General features: G+C 38.3%; 1 long non-coding RNA gene across 1 annotated transcript; it reads left to right on the forward strand.

Annotated features, from left to right (window-relative positions):
• Positions 1–251: 251 nt before the first annotated feature.
• LOC148868590 (uncharacterized) lies at positions 252–5,711 on the forward strand. Its single transcript, XR_016106989.1, has 2 exons — positions 252–539; positions 5,293–5,711. It is a non-coding gene; the product is annotated as an uncharacterized LOC148868590 (long non-coding RNA).
• The last annotated feature ends 203 nt before the right edge of the window (positions 5,712–5,914 follow it).

The raw sequence follows: 5,914 nt of genomic DNA on the forward strand, positions 1-5,914 counted from the left end.
GGAAGGAAACGTATAGTCGGCACTCGGTAGGGTGGAAGGGTAAGAAGGGAGAGAGAAAAAATAGGGGAAGCTCCAAATCTGGGCCTCCACAAAAAAACACTCACTTCCCCACTCATCGCCATGGCCTGACTGTGGTCTGTGTGGTCAATCTTCTCATGTTCCAACCAGAGTTGATGCTTGTCTCTGGCCTTCCACCACGTTGGCAAATCTCCTCTTCTCCTATAAATACACCCGTTGGCCATCTACCCAACACGTTTGTTGAGAGCTAGCAGGCCTCCTTTCTTTTATTCTGGTCACGCGAACCGTCGTATAGGAGATTTCTGGTTTCTGTTGATGAAAAGGTGTAAGGAAATTCTGTAAAGCTCAGGAGGGATAGCGCCATAGATGATGATAGGCGCGTTTAACTCAGCTCTTCCTTCCTTTCTCTCTCACCGTCTGTCTCTAAATCATCATTAGCGCTATCCATCCTGAGTTTTATCGGCTTTTCATACTGTTTCTATGCATCAATTGGAGCAAGAGGAGCAATACTCAGCATTTTGGTATGTCATTCGCTTTATTCTTCCGGTTTTTGGTTATTTTGCTAATATTAGTTCTCTACTAGCTAGTTTACCTCTCTCTCCCTCTCTCTGGTTTATAATGATCTATTTTTCCTGTTCTTTTCTGCTTATCGCTCTGCTATTCTGTCTCTTTCTCTCTACGAGCTCCCGGAGTGGTGGCTCAGAAAAGAAGCAGCCCTAGAACTCCGAAGGAGTTGCTAGTTTTGTTTTTCTCTTTTCTGTTTTTGCGGTTTGACTCTTGTTTCGCAGGTCTGCCTTTTCTTTTCTTGAAAAAAAAAACTTCTGAGTTCTGATGACTGGTAACAGAACGTTTGACTCCCATGCTTTTTGTATTAGCCACGGCGTCTAGTCGTTATCTGCAGTCTCGCACTATCCATTCCAAGCGAGCTAAAAGCTCATCAACATTATCTAATCGATCGTTGCCTGTTGGAACTCGGAAAGTTTAGTTTTTCAAAGTCTTTTTTTTCCTATTGTTTCGATATACTAAAAGGAACTAAAGAAGTTTTCTTGGGTGGAGGATGAACCGGTGACGTACACGATGTGCTATGGTGGTGATGCGCTAAGTTTAAAGTTTGATTGTCCGTCTCCGTCCATTTTGGGCTCATAGTCTAAGGAGACTCCGACTCGTCTTACCATCATCCATCTTCTTTCACTCTCAACCCATTCTCCTCGTATGGGCGTATGAAATCTTATTAGAGAAAAGGAAATGTCGTTTTAGTCGATGAGGGCGGAGGAGAGGGGATAGGGTCCACGTACACTCCCCCCGTGCACCTTATTACCGAGAGTGAGAAAGTCCCATAGTACGTTCTACGGATGGGAAAATCAATGGTAATGGTACTGGAATCAGACTCTTCATAAAGTATGATCTAGAGCTGGATTTGGATGTACATGAGATGGTTGATGAAAAGGAAAATAAAAACAAGGAATGGCCATAACCAATGAACAACGTCCCCCTAGGTGAGATGGATTAGATCCGTTGGATGCGGCGTTCTTCACAAGTTGGGGTGATGAGTGGGACTCATCTCCGAAGACTGTAGTGTGTGAGGTTGAAATGCAAAATCAGCCCCCACGGCACATCCCCGTTATGTATCATCGGGAGATGTTCCCAATACACGGCGGGGGGATGTGCTGTGGGATGTTGGGAGAGGGGGAATCTCGTGGGGGGCTGATTTGAACACTGCGGGGTGTCTCTCCTCTCTCCCGTCTAGTTGTCTTTAAGGGAGAGAGGCAATGCAAAACCCATTTTCCGTTTACTTAATGCTTTGTGATGGAGTCATGGAGATAGAGAGGTTAGATTGTTGGATTCGTGGGGAAACAAGTGGATAACAAAGGAAACGAGAGTGTTGGGGTCCAAGGGTGCATCTGATCATGTGGCCTGTGCCATGTGTCCAATTGGAGCTGGTCGGTTGGGGACTCGTTGCCCTGTCACTGTTGGACTGATTCTGAAATCTCAAGTACGTTTTTACAAATGTGGGGGTTCCTGGAATGGATTGCACGAGAGGAAGTGATGTGGATCCTTCGAAAGGTGCAAGTGGGAGATGGGAAATGGGAAATGCCCCCCAATCCGAGTATGGCGTCAAGGCCTTTAGGGCTGGGGCGGTGGGTCTGCTCGGTGGGCCTTGCCCCAGACAAATGGGCCCTCTACACTCAAATTACTCGATAGCCCGTTTTACTTTTTTATGATTTATTTACGGTATGCTGCTATTTCACAGATGTGCAATGTTTTTGTTTGTTCTCTCTCTCTCTCTCTCTCTCTGCATATTTTATATGTTCAGAACTGTAGAATACGATGCGAGGGCACGATTATGATGAAATTGAAAATAAACAAATATTATCAAACTAATATATTAAAATAAAACAAAATTATGAAATATTATAGATATAACTTAATTTTTTAATGAGTGGTATAGTGATCATAAATACTAATTTTGTAGGGTTGCCTGCCTGTACTTGTTTCAACTTGCATGGGTTGCCTCCGGAGGGTGTTTGATTTTTGTGATCATAAATACTAATTTTGTAGGTTTCAGTTTCGGTTTTGATTTTTGTGCGTGTTTAAACTTTTCCTTTTATTCACTATTTTGCCGATGTGATGTTGAATGGCGTAGCCAATTTTATGTTGTGCTTTGGGGTGGGGCTCAAAGGCAGTGTTTTAACACATTGCTAATGAAGGTCTCAGTTTTATCGGTTAATTGGGGTGGTTTGTCAGTCTTACCTGCCAAGCTCGTCATTTATCCTAGCCTGGCGACGGGCACTAGTTTTTGGTTTTCATATTCAGATTAAGGTTCAAAATCGATACGTCTGATATTCGATATTCGTTTTTTTACTTTTTATTTTTTATTTATTTTTTTATTTTAAAACTGGTTCAGGGGAGTTGGTCTAGGACCCCCCCATCCCCTGAAGCGGTCAGACCCCGATACGTCCACCATAGGGGCGTATTTGAAGGGTCCCGAAATGATACCTATTGATCAATATGGACTGATACATAACTATACTTTAAACATTGATTCTGAATGTTCAATCCTGTTTGGATGCTAAAATGCTATTCAAAACGGTTTGAACTTTGGGAGTGCTGAGCTTAATACTCAGTTAAGTTGGTTCAGCTGTATTGAACCGCTTCAAATAAGTAAAGGTGCAACTTGGACAGGCTTAATCCAAGCTTGAACTGATTCAGTCTGCAATTTTATATGGGTTGGGCTATTTTAATTTTTAGGTTTGGTTTGGGTCTTAACCTTAGTTGCATGAATTAATGATGAGCATGGGTTAGTTAAGTTTTGGAACGTATTCTATGAACCTATTTTAGGGTCTATTGATATAGAATCTGTATTTTTTTACTCTCCCTTTTAAAAAACGGAGCATGTTCTTTAAAAACATGATTAATAATTATGACTTAAGGTTTAAAACTTAAATTATCTTTATTGATTAAATTAGACAATTTAATACATATATTATCGTTATATGGGTCTTTCACCAAACATGGCCTCAATGGTCAAGTGAGATTTGTAACAGATTGGATATAATTGGTCTAAGGTCAAATTGAGATTGGTTTCATTTGGTTCTAGATAGGATCTACTTATTTGTTCACCCCTACCCTGAACCCAATTTATGCTTAGAATCTTTAATCTGTTCGTGTAATTAGTGAAATTTAATAATGATAAGCTAAAATGCCTTAAATGTATAGGATTCAACAAAAGGAAAGGGAACTAAATGCCTTACAATATGGGAATGAGATAATGAAATATATTGAAAATTAATATTCAAATTATAATAGAAGGACCAAATTTAGAAAGATATTTTAGTCGAGAAAAAATTTAGAATTATGGATAATTTATTCACATTTTCTATAATAGTATAAATAAAAATAGATATATATTGGCAAAAAAACCTAAGAGAAGTTTTTATATTTTACCCATATGTGAATAAGGATAAAAAACAGTTACCCATATTTTGAATGTGGAGTTTGGATGGATGAGTAGTTTTGCTTCCTCTTGTTGGATCGTATCAAGTTCTCCAAAGTCAAAAAACCATTTGATATAATTTAATTTAAGAAAAATATTTAGTAGAAGAATTGCAGTATAAACTTTCAAATTTTCAATAGAACAGTGACGTAAGGAGAATGAAAGGGAGAAAACCTTTGAAAAAAATTGGGAAAATGACTGATCAGACGGTCAAAATTTGTAGGGCCAAATTTCAGTTGGGGTGGATGTCAGGTTAGAATTGATGCCAATTGATGGGTGGGCATTGATGTATAAAGCGCGGGGGGGTTTTGTTCTTTTGAATGTTTATTTTATAAATATTCAATTTCATATAAAGGTCTTGTCAAATAATCCAGAAAATTCTGTCCATGACTGACAAATTGTACAAGTATCAAGGTGACTGGGTGGGGCGTCCATCCCCATACCCATACTTGTTGGAAAATCATACCCCCGAGATGAGTTTAGATCTCTTGCACAATCCTCCCTGATGGTTTCCTGAACATGGAATCAAAGAGTGGGAGTAATAGATGTTTCAAACGTCTTTATATTAAAATTTTAAAACAATAAAAAACAGGCTTCTGACTCCTGTTACATAGCTGAATATCACTAAGCAAAAAAAGCCTCAAATAGGAATTCCGACTTCTAAGAGTTGAACGCCTGAAGCTGGGACACCTTTTGTAAATTTTACTTTCTTCCACCCGAATGATTCTATTGGCTCAAACCCTCAAATACCTGTCTGAACCCAACTTTATGTATTGATCATTGATGATGCCGTAGGCATAGATACATAAATATCTGCAATGTTTGGGTTAGTAGACATCAAGTACAGAGCCAGACTTACATTCAAGAATCTCACATAGTTCGGTTGTTTGTGACATCTTGCACTCGAAATAGACTTGTAGAGGATCGGACTCGACAAGAGTAAACAAACTTCTTAGTAATAATAAGTGATAGAACACAATTCCAGTTGATAATCATGTAAAAGTTGGAGAATCGTCTTACTTTCAGACGTTTAATTTTCGAAGTCAGAATTCGGAATTCTTATTGGTGGTTTTTTCTGATTAGTTTTAGCTCTATAATTTTTTTTTTTATTTGAATGAAATAGGATGAAGAAACCCTAATCCATATTTTTTATTTCTTTTTAAAAATTCAACAAATTAGAAATAGAATGGGAGGATGTTTGAAACGTATTTTACTCCCATTAGCACACGTGAAATTTAAATATGAAAAAATGGTCACATGCACTCTATGTATAATAATAGTGCAAGAGATCCCGACTCCGCGGAGATTGGGGGGATATAGAATGAGGAACGAAGTAGTGCAGGAGATCCCAATTCCGTCTCAACCATTTCATCTTCATCTCAAAGAAAAGCTCAGCTCGAGTAGTTTTGATTTAACATCTTCTCGCCTCTGGATATCGGTGGTTTGATTAACAACAGCTCCGGTTAGAATATCTTTGAACGACTGTTCAATTTTCTGCGGTTGCTACGTCTTTTACTTCTACGCTTCCTGGAGCAGCTTCTGCGGGAGCGGTTCTGTTAAGTTTAGTAGAAAAGCATAATGTTTTTATTTATTTTTTTGAAAAATTTTAGATTAGTATCTGTACTTTGGTCTCTTAACTTTAAAATGTCATAATTTATTATCCAAACTTTCAAAATATACTAATCCAGTATTTGTTGTTAATCGGCTGTTAACCGGTTGTTAAGTGGTCTCTGAAGAGATACAAATGTCCTTCCAATGTCATCTATTTTTTTTCTATTAATCATCAAATATTGATAAAAAATCAACATTCTCAATCCTTGTTGGTGATCTGGACTTTTTTTTAATAGAAGAGATAAGGATTTGGGACGTTCAATTTTTATTAGGCTACGTCTGATTGGAATG

Source organism: Nelumbo lutea, chromosome 2, assembly GCF_056320005.1.
Source record: "Nelumbo lutea isolate HS-2025 chromosome 2, American lotus-T2T, whole genome shotgun sequence".
Lineage (NCBI taxonomy): Eukaryota > Viridiplantae > Streptophyta > Magnoliopsida > Proteales > Nelumbonaceae > Nelumbo > Nelumbo lutea.